At 39.8% G+C, this 13,432-nt stretch overlaps 1 long non-coding RNA gene across 1 annotated transcript in view; it reads left to right on the forward strand.

Annotated features, from left to right (window-relative positions):
* The window catches only part of LOC115298876, a 51,510-nt gene that overhangs the window by 23,499 nt on the left and 14,579 nt on the right, over nucleotides 1-13,432 (forward strand). The window contains exons 3-4 of the long non-coding RNA XR_003911877.1: nucleotides 7,472-7,641; nucleotides 8,008-8,070. This is a non-coding gene — a long non-coding RNA (uncharacterized LOC115298876). The remainder of the gene's footprint in view (nucleotides 1-7,471; nucleotides 7,642-8,007; nucleotides 8,071-13,432) is intronic.

Consider the following 13,432-nt stretch of genomic DNA (forward strand, 5'->3'; position numbering starts at 1 on the left):
TTACACATTTTTAACCCTATGGAACTTTGGTCATTATCATCATCATAGTCCTCCTTCTCCTCCCCCTCATTATTATAACCATAATCTTCTACTCAAACATCTGTCCATTTTTGGCGTGACATTGGGCCTGGCACTTAGTGTGTGTTCATCGTTTTTGAGATAAATGCATATTCATATACTATGAATGATAATTGACAGGAACTTTTTGGTGTACAAAAAACCAGTTTTCCAGCCATTATTCCAATTAAACAACATAACAACCCAGTGAAGAAGGTAGAGGAATGATTATCAACTCTATCTTAAACATGGGGGTGGGGGGAGGAAGCAACCTCGAGGGATTGACTGATTTGTCTATGTTCAGTCACAATTATTACGTGTTATGTGTAGAGTTGCATCCAAACCCAAGTCTTGAGATTCCAATTCCCCGCGCTCTCCTGGCTTGACTTTCAAACTTACATTTATGTATGGGGGAAGAGCTGGGGATTCCTTAACATGTTAAATGGCTCTCAATATATTTTCTAAATATCAAAATAGAGTTGGTGTAATTCCTTAAATTAGAGACTTATTAATTTAAACAGATACACCATTAAAACAAATTTAGAACCTGAAAGTAATTTAATACATTGTCTTAGGACTAAAATTAGAGGAAACCACAGGGTGTGTGGAACAAAAACAACTATGCTGTTAGTGAACTGTCAGCATCTCTTAGTCTGAAGGAGTGAATAATTATCACGGGAAAATACGAAAAATAAACTGTAATTAAGCAATGGTTGTAACAATGTTCCCATGGGCATAATTATTTGTCTTTATTGCATTCTATAGATGATGTAGAACCTTCTATTTTCATTTTTATAGTCATTTTTGATGCGTGAAACTTACAAGTTTGCTTTTTAATAAGCAAATTATTTTCTTAATGTGTTTTGTACTTAGTAAACATTTAGATTTTACATTAGACACCATAAACATTTTTAAACGACTAGAGCCTCATTATTTAACAACAGACCATTGTTTATTCATCTGGCACAACAATCAATAAACATCTAATAACTGTGAAGTAATTAGAACTGTTCAGAGAAACAGAACAACCTTAGGAGTTCCATGTGGCTGGAATCCTCAGGATGAGGCTGGTAGTGGTGCTAACGAGAAAATTCCTGTTTTGAGTAATAAGATGGGCCTCTTTATATCTTTGTTAGTTTTTTACAAAGTATGTAACTGTCCTAATTTCAAAGGAGGGCTTCAATTTGCTCTACAATAAAAGTAGAGGTATGTATGATAATATTAAAAAAAAAAAAACAATCCACAAGAACAATCCAGCAACCTCTTAAGGTAAATAATGAGTGAAAGAGAAAGAGAGGAGATATATTTTATTATGAATTCACAGCACAGGAAAATATAACAGTGTAGAAAACATAGTCATGAGCTTTTTATCAACTGAGTAAAAGATAGAGAAATATTATCCCTCGTAAGAGTGTATGTTATAGATGAGGACTTGGTGAAATTCAAAACCCGGAAAGGTACGCCTATGGTGTGGGCCAGGTGCCAACCTTCCCGAGGATGACTGCCCCCCGAGAAAAGCTTGTAGGAGGTGGGGTGGGGGAGCTGAGGAAGTTGGGCTAATTCACATAGGCCTACATTTCTAGGTGAAAAAGGATGCATCCCTATTTAAAACCCTAAGATCTACCTCATGCTGGTCAGAGTGGCTAAAATAAACAAATCAAGAGACTATTGATGCTGGCAAGGATGTGGAGAAACGGGCACCCTCAAATGATTCATCAAATGATAAATGGATCAAGAAGATGTGGTATATATATATATATATATATACAATGGAATACTACATGGCAATGAGAAGGAATGAAATCTTGCCATTCGTAGCAAAGTGGAGAACTCAAGGGTGGCATGTTAAATGAAATAAGTCAGGCAGAGAAGGACAGATACCATATGTTTTCAGTCATATGTGGAACCAGAGAAACTTAACAGAGGACCATGGGGGAGGGGAAGGGGAAAAATAATTAAGGAGAGGGAGGGAGGCAAACCATAAGAGACTCTTAAATACTGAGAACAAACAGGGTTGATGGGGGTGGGAGAGGGGGAAAAACAGGTCATGGGCATGAAGAAGGTTACTTGTTGGGATAAGCACTGGGTGTTATATGGAAACCAACTTGACAATAAACTATCATAAAAAAATACAGAGAACAAACTAGGGTTGATGGAGGGAGGTGGGCAGTGGATGGCTAAATGGAAGATGGGCATTAAGGAGGGCATTTGTTGTGATGAGCCCTGGATGTTATACATAAGTAATGAATCATTAAATTCTACATCTGAAACCAATTTTACCATATGTTAACTAACTAGAATTTAAATAAAAACTTGAAGAAAAAATAAAAAAATAAAACCCTTAAGTGGCAATCCATCATATTCATGGAAAACTCTGGAAGTTTTACCATGGCCTTTAAGGTCTTACATGATCCATTCTGTTCATTTGCATTTTCCCTGGACTACTCTGATCTCACCATGATGGGCCTCTACCGATTGGTCAAATGAGTTCCTCCTACTCAGTGCTTCTTCAGATGCTGCTCCTTCTATCTGAAGTACTCTCTTCTCACCCTTCCACCTGGCTAAATTCTATTCATTTAATAGATTTGAAGTATGGTCTTAGGCAGAGAAGACCACACTGACCTCCACCTCACTCCATTTATATTAAATCACACTTATAGCTCTTTTACATGGCATCTGGCATTTTCCATCATTTCTGGCACTAAAAACAACCTATTTGTACTTTAATTTCCACATATTTTCTAGCTCTTCCCACTGAAGACCTAGAAGTACATCTAGCCCCAGATCTTGGTTTCTAATACCTTTCTCCAATTAATGGAGACAGAGCTCCCTGGAGAAATGGTTGATTGTAGGATTGGGGCAGAGAAAATGGAAGATGATTCTCGAGCATCTTGTGGTGACAGGAAACATGGAAATGCTTTAAAAAATGGGGATATGTGAAAAAGACACAGTAGTCAACCTAGCAAGAGCTCCAAAAGACCAAAGCTGGGATGGCTTGAGCCAGCAAAGAAATAATCATAGTATTGGATTATAACTTAAAGAATCAAATCAACACCCCATGAATTCACCCTGATATAAATGACTGAAAAAATAATTGGAGGAGAGGGAAGATGAACAAATATATCTTACAGGAGAATTACAGATAATAAATATACCTCCAGGAGGTAGAACTGTATTCCTCTCTCCTTTAAAGTGGGCTAGATTTAGTCACAGAATATAAAAACATATATATAGGAACTTTACTGTAAAGAAATCTGGCATACAATCCCTCAACTAAACACTTAAGGTTAATATCACCAGTGATAAATTATATGTATAGCATGCATTCTTGATATGAGGTGATGAAAGAGACTCTTCACACTTATATTATCCATCCAAAAAATCCATAACTCCAGTCTATTATAGGAAAATACCAGACAAACCCATGCCAAGGGAGTTCCTACAGAATACCTGAGAATTTTCAAAGGTGTCAAAGTCATGTAAAAACAAAGGAAGTCTGAGGAACCATCACAGACTGCAAGAGACTAGACATGATCATGATATTATTTATTACAACACAGTTAATAGTATTGTATCAATATGGATTGTTTAGTAGTGATAAATACGTTATAGCTGTATAAGATAGTAACATTAGGGCACAAAGAGGGAACTTTCTGTGTTGCTTACAACTCTTCTCTAAATAAAAATTATTTCAAAATTGTTTCAGGAGATATTTTAAAAATATCTTCTCCATTAGCAGGAGTCAGTCTCCTGTCATGATCACTGCTGTATGTCCATTTCTAGTACGGGGGTGCGTGCTAGATAAAACTCTGGGTTCTGGAGCCTGGCTGCGTGTTTGATTCCTGGCTCTGCCACTGGTGGGCCACATTATCGGCAAGTGTTGTAAGCATTCCATGTCTCACCTTTCCCATCTGAAAACTGGAGGCCTTAATATGTGTAAAACACGTACAGCAGTGCAAGTTATCACTGATGTAATTTCCATTTAATATATCAACACTGAATGAGAGAACTGAATAATGGAAGGTTTTTCTTTTGATTTTGTTTGCTAAGAGTGAGTCACAATTCCCTCAACATCAGAGTTTGGAGAAGTTCAAAGGGTGGAGTAAGATGAATGGAGTGGGGGTCTCCATGAGGCACAGCAGATGGTTGGGTTGGCATCAGGAGGGAAGATGCATAAGGCTAAATTGTGGGGAGTGAAGCATGGAGGGATACTGATACGGAAGTACGTCTTGGTGGTGGTGGAGGCTAGCCTCTCTGGGCACGCTGCCCTTCACTAGGTTCTCTGCTCTTCCCGGCTCTGCTGTGTGTTTGAAGGGGTCTGGCCCTGGCATTTCTCAGCCTCCTACTTCAGCTGGCTTCAGCTGAATGTGGCCAAGGGGACACACTGGTGGGAGACTGGAGAGTAGGAGTAAGGGTGAGGCCAGAGTTTCCTCTCCTCCACTTTCAGTCTTGGGTGGCAATTCTAGCAGCAGCGACATCTCTTCTATGAAAAGTCCTGCCACGATCTCAGCTTTTGGCCAAGCGCCAGTGACACCAACTTTTCTTCTGTCCTTCTAGTCCAGGGTCTTAATGGCTTCCTTCTGTAATTGTTCTCTGGGTTGCCTCACTGTCTTCTATGTGGCTCTCAGTTCGTCTATTACCTATGTAGCTTATCCCCCCAGTTTTGAAATCCCTCTTATGAATGCTCAGGATGGCTTCTATGTTCAGGTTAGATTCTGACAGAAACAAAAGGCATGATGGAACTCCCTGTTTCCCAGACTGACTGGAACCCTGGACAAGGTTTCCCAGTGCTACCACAGACAGACACTGCTTGTATCCCTAAGTGTCAATTACACAGTCAGTGTGCTGAGAACTTGCCTGGGCTTCTGGATATTTTGATGTTTAGAAGGAGGTGCTGGTGAGAGCTTGTTTAGGATTACTCATACACTGCTGCCTCCTGGGCAGTCCCACACAGAACTAACACATTTGGTGGAGGGGGTGGGGGAGTTTCAGAATCCCAGACACAACAACAGATCCAGTGACAGGTCCATCGGGGGTTATGTGGGCTGAAGACCCTCCCCTGCCCAGAAGGCTGTCAGAGTACTGGAGCCACACTAAAGGTACCCACACCATTCTAGCCTCTGTAAAATATGCTTACTCATGCTGGGTCTTCCTGAACAAAGACACTGTTTTCATCAGTATTTTGTCTCTGGTATTCATTTCAACCACGTTCCCCTTGAGTCCTTTGCTCTCAATCCTCATCTGGGCCTCCGACTCTCACATCTATTCCTCATCTAGCTCTTGAGAATAAGAACTTGGGTTGGTCAGCTATCCTACCCTGAACCTTGGTATGTTTCCCAGGACATCAATCATTCTGGCATTGTCTTCCAGCTTCTCAAATATCCACCACTTTGTTGAAGGACTCTGCTTCTACACCCCCCCATTTAGGACCTCACCATGGTCTTCCTTTTACTTTATTTTACCCTTGAAAATAGGAAACCAAGTGAAAGACAGGATGCAAGAGCTGGTAATGAGGCTGGCAGCCTCAGTCAGGCTTGAGTAAAGGAAAGAGGGATAGAAGCAAACAGCTGGCTCAGAGGCTGCTAGGTGTAATTAGAACCCAGGATCCAAGAGGGCCCCCGGTGGCTCAGTTGGTCAAGCATCTGACTTTGGCTCAGGTCAGGATCTCACCATTTGTGAGCTTGAGCCCTGCATCGGGCTTTTTGCTGTTCGTGAAAAGTCCACTTCAGATCCTGTCTCACTTTCTCTCTGCCCCTCCCCTGCTTGCTTTCCTTCTCTCAAACATAAAATAAATATTGAAAAAATTAAAACAAAAAACCTAGATTCCAAAAGTGGAAGAGGTGAACACATATGGAAAATCAAAGAGATTTCTTTTAAAGTAGAATAGGAATAGTAAAAATATTTTATTATAAAGATACATTACAGCTTACAATAAATATAACCCCCCAACAGGTAGTTAGCAAACATCCTCGCCTATCTAAGGGACAGCTGCAGTGACAGTCGGCTTTTCTAGGGTGAGGGGGCTCTAGCTTCTCTACAACTTCCACCAGCTTTCCCCCTCAATTCTTTGATCTGGGTAGGTGATATTTTCTTGTTCTTACAGAAAGGGCTCTGCAAAAACAGTTTTAGGATAAGCCGGCTAGGTTCTCCTTTCCACCAGATCGAGCCCCCCTAAGAAATCCCTATACAGAAATTCTAGATTCCCTACTGTAAGCAGTCTATGTCTATAGTATATTGGTCACTGCACTTAAACTGTATATTTCATTTTTATTTTTAAATGTTTATTTATTTCTTTTGAGAGAGAGCATAAGCAAGTGAGAGCAGGGGAGTAGCAGGAGAGAGGGCATGAAAGAATATACTAAGCAGGCTGCTTTAGACTGTCAGCCCACAGCCCCTTCCGGGGCTCAAACCCACAAACTGTGAGATCATGACTTGAGCTGAAATCAAGAGTCAGATACTTAACTGACAAAGCCACCCAGGCGCCCCTAAAATGTATACTTTATTTTAAAACATGACCATTTGGTACCATGTATTTAAAATGCTACCACTCAGGCTGTGTTGTAGCCTATGAACAAGTAATAAATTGTATCATGTATCTTGAATGTATCATAGATAAGCTGCTATATAACGATCGCCACTTCAGATAGCTGTGAAGTCAGGTGATTAACTAGTTGGTACTTAACCTTCTAATTTCTGTATAAGTCTAATTACATGAAATAGAAGTGGGGGTTTTGATTTTTTTACTTTGCTTTTCTGTTTGGAATGTCATTGTAACTACTGTATTGTAAATGATGGAAAATAATTGCATATGTTAAAAAAATATGAAACTTTATAAAGTAAAAAAAATAAAAATTTTTAAATAAAAAAAAATAAATAAAATGCTACCACTGAATGATTCTGAAGAACCGGCAGTCTTATGCTGTACTCTCCAATAAGTCACAATCATAAATGCCTTCTTCCATCACCTTTAAAAATAAATCCGGCAGTATTCACTTCCTCAGAGGTGGCTATTTGATGAAGAATAATGAAAATCTTTATCACCACAGGCTGATACTGAACAGTTATCTGCAGAGCCTAGACAGCAGATCATTTTTAGCCAAGAGTCAGAAAGAAAATGTATCTGAAGTGTGATGTTGCAAAGAATGGATTTGCATGGTCTGAATCTTGGCTTCACTATTGATTGGCTCCGTGACCATTGGTCATTTATCTAAGTCTGTGCTTCAGTTTACTTACCTGTAAATATACAGATAATAGTATGTCTCTTGCAGTGTTTTGTTTTGTATTGTTTTTGTTTTTTTAGAGAGCTAAATAAGTAATACTGTCTGATATGCTCTACCTGGCATTTAGTGGCTTGTTACTGCTGGTGATGGTGTTTTTAAGTGTATTTCCTGAAGGACAGTCTCTCTTATTCCAGCCCCTCCTGGAGACAGCGTGAGGTCGGATCCACAGTTAAGACTGCAATGGTTCTGCATACCAGCTACACTTTAGAATGACTTCGGGAGACTTTTTCAAACATAGCAATGACAGGCCATGTCACAGAGCAATTCACTCAAAGTCTCTGGAGGTGCAGTCTGAGCTCACCAGGTAATTCTAATATGCAGCTGGGAGTGGAGGTCACTGGATCAGAGGAACCGTGGATCTGAATTTAGATGATGTGATGGCTAATTTTATGTGCCAACTGAACAGGGCCACGGGATGCCCAGATATTTGGTTAAACATTATTCCCTGGTGTGTCTGTGAGGGTAGTTTTGGAGGAGATTCGATCTGTAGACTAAGTAAAGCAGATTGCCCTCCCCATGTGGGTGGGAAGCATCCAATCTCTTGAGGGTCTGAATAGAACGAAAAAGGCAGAGGGAGAATTTGATCCTTGCTGGACTGAGTAAGCTGGGGCATTGTTTTCTCTTGTTCTCCCACTGGGTTCTCTTGGTCCTCCGTCTGGAACATACCAAGAGATTTCCTGAGTCTCCAGCTGGCAGAGAGCAGATTGTGCGACTTGTCAGCCTCCATAATTAGGTAAGCCAATTCCTTACATCTCTTTATATATACATATACATTTATGTACGTATGTCTATGTACATGTTTATGTATATATATGAATATATCTTTAGCTACATCTATCTATCTATATATATATATATTGGCTCTGTGACTCTAGAGAACCCTAATACAGATCACATTCTTATGATCCTGTGTGCTCTCCAAATGTGAGAAGACTACCCATCCTTACAGTTTGGTATCACCCTAGATTCAGGTCCAGGGTGGAAGGATTTGGCTGAATATATTTGCATAAATAGAATCTTATATACCGTATGTTGAAGAGTTATCTAGTGGGAAGTATAAATTAAGTCATGTTTATATTTAGGGGCCACTCATGGATGTGCATATATTTGATATATGTATGTTAATCCATTGAAGTCATTAACTTTTTTGATGCAAAAATTGTCCTATCTTTGGCCAGTGGAAAACGCTTCAGGTTGGCTCCAGTGTTCCCTTAATATGACTTAATAGTCTTTGATAGCATTTATCCAACGTCAGTTACTATTATTATTAGTTATTCTTATTGGTACATGGACTGTCATATTCTTTAAAATGAAGGTTGTGATGAACATATCGTCTGAGAACTCATGATTTTTAAAACACTTAGTTAAGTTTTTATACAAATGCAAATGGCTTGTGGGGAGAGGAAAGTAATAAGGACACAGGTTTAAGAGGGGAACAAGCACTGGGTGTTATATGGAAACCAATTTGACAATAAACTATTATAAAAAAAAAGAGGAGAACACATTGTCATCTCCTGCTACATTTACAGTCATAAAGGATTTTTTTACCCACTTCCTTACCAACTCAATCACCTTGAAGACAAAGTCAACATTGTATTTATTTCCTGTAGATTTTATAACCTCCCAGAAGTTTCCTGGTCAGCCTGTATTAAAAAGAGCAGGTGATATCAAGGCCAAATGCATGTTCCTGACATAAATAGCAGGAAGCCTATGAAGTGTTTGTTGTAACAAGAGTAGGACTGAAGCATATGCCTGAATATCTATAAGCACAATATGTTCTGTGGCACTATACAACACCTGTGTGGAACAGCCAAGCCATATGTTTCCGAAATATACTTTCAAAATTACTATGTAGATGTCAAAAAGGAAAATGTGCATTTGCACAAAAAATAAACATGTGTTTGCTATTAGCATAACTCTCTGTGGTTTCCTGAAATCTTTTTTAATTGTAACAAGTTTTTATCTTGTAGCATATGCCAAAATGTCTTCTAAAATCACTAACATATAACCAACTAAAATCTAAGAAGCACACTGCCAGAAGTGTGATATTAAAGTTTCTATACAATGTTGGGATTTAACCAGCACACCTTTAATCCAACTCATGGAATTTAGTATTAAAACTCCAGGTGTCACAAAAGAGCCAATGTTAGATCTATTATCCTCTGATGTTTGCTTAGTCTCAAGGGGAAGAACGTTTTTCTCTTTTTGGCCAAAGACTTAAACATAATGTTAAGGGGGTCTGTGTGCCTGTGTGGTTTGGGGTTAGAGTGAGCAGGGAGGGAATGTAAGAGGGAGGAAGGAGATGTTTTCCGCCGGCTATCTGTGGGTAGGGAATTCCCTACCTGCAGTGTATAATAGAGGGGAGGAAGACTTAAATGTTAGAATAAATGGAAATACTAGCTTTGAAAAGATAACAAAGAAATGCAGAATAGTTAGTATTTGACACTTGCTAGCCCAATGGTTTGATCTACGGTCCTTTTAGGACCACAATTTAATTTAACTGAAAGGATAATTTAACTGAAAGGCTTCTTATAATGTACTTCTAAATTGAGGTCTTCTTGGAGCCTATTTTTAATGACTAGCATAGACATTGATAATTAGTAACAATCATTTGTAAGACATTATCTGATAAAGCAGTGAATATAGTAAATTATATAGTAAAGTAGTGAATAGCATTTTGTTTCTATAATTAGGGAAAACAACCAAATTTCATTTAGTAGCCATTAATTTGCTGAATAAACCTCCTATTCACAGTTAGCATGAAAGAAAACATTCATACAATTCTGGTCAAAACATTAGGAACTCTTGGTTAATTAGGGTCCAAATTGCTGGGGTGGTTCTATAGGAGTACAATGAGATGCTCTGTACAAAACTTTGATGGAATATGTCTGGGATATAGGCTTCACAACTTTCTCTCTCTCTTGGAGATTCACAGGACACATAGCGTATCAAAAGACTATTCTAAGATACTGTGAAACAACAAAGCCTATTTAACTCACAGTTTCCCAAACTTAGTTGACCATTGCTCTTTTCTCCCAGGAAAACCTATTATTATTCTGGTAAGACATGTTGGCTTCCCTGCTCCTTTTCTGATAGAACCTGATTTCACTGGAATAGCAGCATACCCAGTCTTGGTGCCTCATGAAGTGTCTAGGCCAGTCTTGGCAGTCCCTAGTGTCAGCGAGGCAAATTCTGGCTAGTGAGACCTACGGAGAAAAAAAGATGGTATAGAGAGAAGGTCTTATTATGCCTTGGATGCCGTTACCTGAAAAATAGATGCCTCTAAAATTTGCAGCATCTTGCAAATCAGGAAGTCACACACTTGAAGTCAAGGTTGGGGGAAGAGAAGGAAAAAGAGTGTGGATCTTTGATGTAGTGATTGAATCCACAAGTCAACTTGATGATGACCAGTCCCTATATTTCTTATAAAGGAAATAAATATCATATAGACCACTCTTGGGAAATCCTGGCATAGAATAAGGTAAGAGGGTATCCTGCTGAGTTCCTGGGAGATTGAGCATTCAGTTAATGCTTGAAAGGAAGCATGATGAGTTAGTCATTCAGGGCAGAGACCAAGGGGATTAACTGAGCCACAAGTCTTTCCCTATGCAAGATGGAGTCTGCTGTTCTGATCACGGCAAAGTCAGCCTCATATGGGTCAGTGTGGCTCAAATAGTATGGGGTATATCAGTAAGGATAGAATAGATTATACTGAGGTAAGAAACAACCTTAAAATCTCAGTGTTTTCGACAACAAAATCTTATGTCTCACTCCAGCTACATGTTCATTGTGGGCTGGTTGGGTACTCTGCTTTGAGACATCTTCACTCTGAAACCCAGGCTGAGGGAGACTCCCCATCAGGAAAACTGCAAGTTGTTCTGTAGCAGAAAAGAAAGCTCTGAGGATATGTGCCCTGATAATCAAAACACTTGGTCCAGAGATAACACCCACCATTTCTCACAGCTCTTTGAACAGAACTGGTTACAAGATCCCACTTAACCACAAGGGGGCCAGGAACAGGAAACAGAGAACACCGTCAATGCTATTACTCACATCAGAATGGTTGGCAAAACAATAGAAGTTTCCAGTCAGAAAGTATACCTGAGTACCTTGGCTCTTTTCTGGGAGGTTTGCTGGGCAAAAGTAAGGCCTAGGTTGGTGGCTACAGAATTACAGGGAACTGGATTTGGCATTTGCTAAATGTTAGATAATGTATCTGGATTCTATCCAAGAAGCTTAAAATTCAAGGCAGTACTAGCCCGAGGAGGAAAACGAGAGGGCCAATGAGACACTCAGCCTTGGTTTCTATTTACTAAATGCAAGGAGATAAGCTTTCCATGTGGCTTAACTTGGAGACATGACTTTCTGGGGCCAAGTGGGATGGGAAAAATGATTTTAGGTCAGAGAAGCAAGAAGGAGAATTTAACCAACCTGTGGTTGAAGGAAAGCCAAGAAGAGTTTCAAAAGTCCAATTTGAAGGAAGTCATGAGGGTAGAAAAAGAGAGTTAAGTAAACAAGGCCTAAGAGCAGGAGGATTACAGGTGGAATGAAATGGAATGAGAGGTACAGACTTTGACAAATGGTTTAGGAATAACGTAGTGAACCATGTGAGAAGAGTCAACATTTATCTTGCTTTGTGACCAGCAAAGGATTATTTCATGATTTCAAGGGATTGTGCCAGATTAGACAAATATGTATTGGTATTTCAGGGGAGAAGCCTATGAGTTGGTGAGGTTCCAGGTGCCTGGTTAGCCAATGGCAAAAAGATGAATTCCAGACCCACTAGCTAGGGGAGGTAGGGCTGGTCTGAACTGGATACATGTGGCCTGCCTCAGCCTGGGTTACCTCAGAGATGGAGCAGAGCCGAATCTTCAGGCAGAAGACCTGTAGCACTGAAAGCTTAGCAGATCAGCAGGGTTGGACAGATGTCAGCTTTCACCATTTCCAGATGAGCCTTTCCAGACAAACCTATGTTACTGGTATTCTTGGACTTCTTGTTGTGCCTATCAACTCTGGTGCTCAGCTCAAAATTTCTGTGAAATCTCTTTGTATGAACGCCCCTTCTCTTGAACCTAATGCTGGCCCCTTTGTGCGTCCAGGGGGACTATTCCAGATCTCTTGACACATTAAAGCTCAGTAATGGTTGGTTGTTGATGATGGAACACAGAAGATTTACCCACAGAAACTGAATATTCAGTTTTCCAACTTGACCAGAAGCAACGCTTCTAGAAAATAATATACAAATGGATTGGACGAGAAGGAAAACTCATATGTGTTGCACTTTTACTTTACACCAGGCCAGGCACTTTGAAACATCATCCCATTTATTCCTCACATCAGTCAAGAGGCAAATTTCCTTCTCTTCCACTTCCTAGGATAAGACAGAGGGACTCACAGGTTAGCTGGCTTGCGTGAGTTCACATACCAGCTCGATTAGTAAGTAGTGAAGCTGTGATCTGAAGAAGGACTCCATGACTCCATGGCTCAAGGCTTTCTCACTTTACCACTGTGCTTGCCAAAAGAAATAACACAGTACTTTGATCAACCAATGAGCATCAGAAAGGGCCTCCTAGATATTTATACATCTGCTAAAGAAGGGAACCATGGAGGAGAGAGCAATTAGCAAACTAATGAATCATCCTCTGTTGCACAAATAAGCTAATTGAATTTATTTAGGGAAAAGCTGTGGAGGGGTACCGCCTCCGTGTTCCAGCCACACAGTCTCAGGCCAGTTACTTCCACTCCTGACGCCATGTCTTCTGCATCTTGTGAAGTGGGATCCCACTCCCTCTCAGGTCCCCCTCACCCAATGTATTATGGAGAGTCGCTGTATGCACAATCAGTATGAAAACCGTCAAGAAATATTCAAAGGGAAGGTGTCGTTATTGGCTTTGCCTAAGTATCAGACAGTAATAAATAAAACATTTTCCATTTCAAATGTATTAAAATCGTACAGCAGGGAGCCAGGCTCACCCCAGATTTTAATAAGAAAACACTTCTAATTGAAGGCTTCAGGCATAACTTAAGTAAATAAAAATTAGGTTCGTAGAAACACTTATTTTAATATTTAGGTTGAAGAGATTTTCTGTGCAGAA

The sequence above is a fragment of the Suricata suricatta genome, chromosome 8 (assembly GCF_006229205.1).
Source record: "Suricata suricatta isolate VVHF042 chromosome 8, meerkat_22Aug2017_6uvM2_HiC, whole genome shotgun sequence".
Lineage (NCBI taxonomy): Eukaryota > Metazoa > Chordata > Mammalia > Carnivora > Herpestidae > Suricata > Suricata suricatta.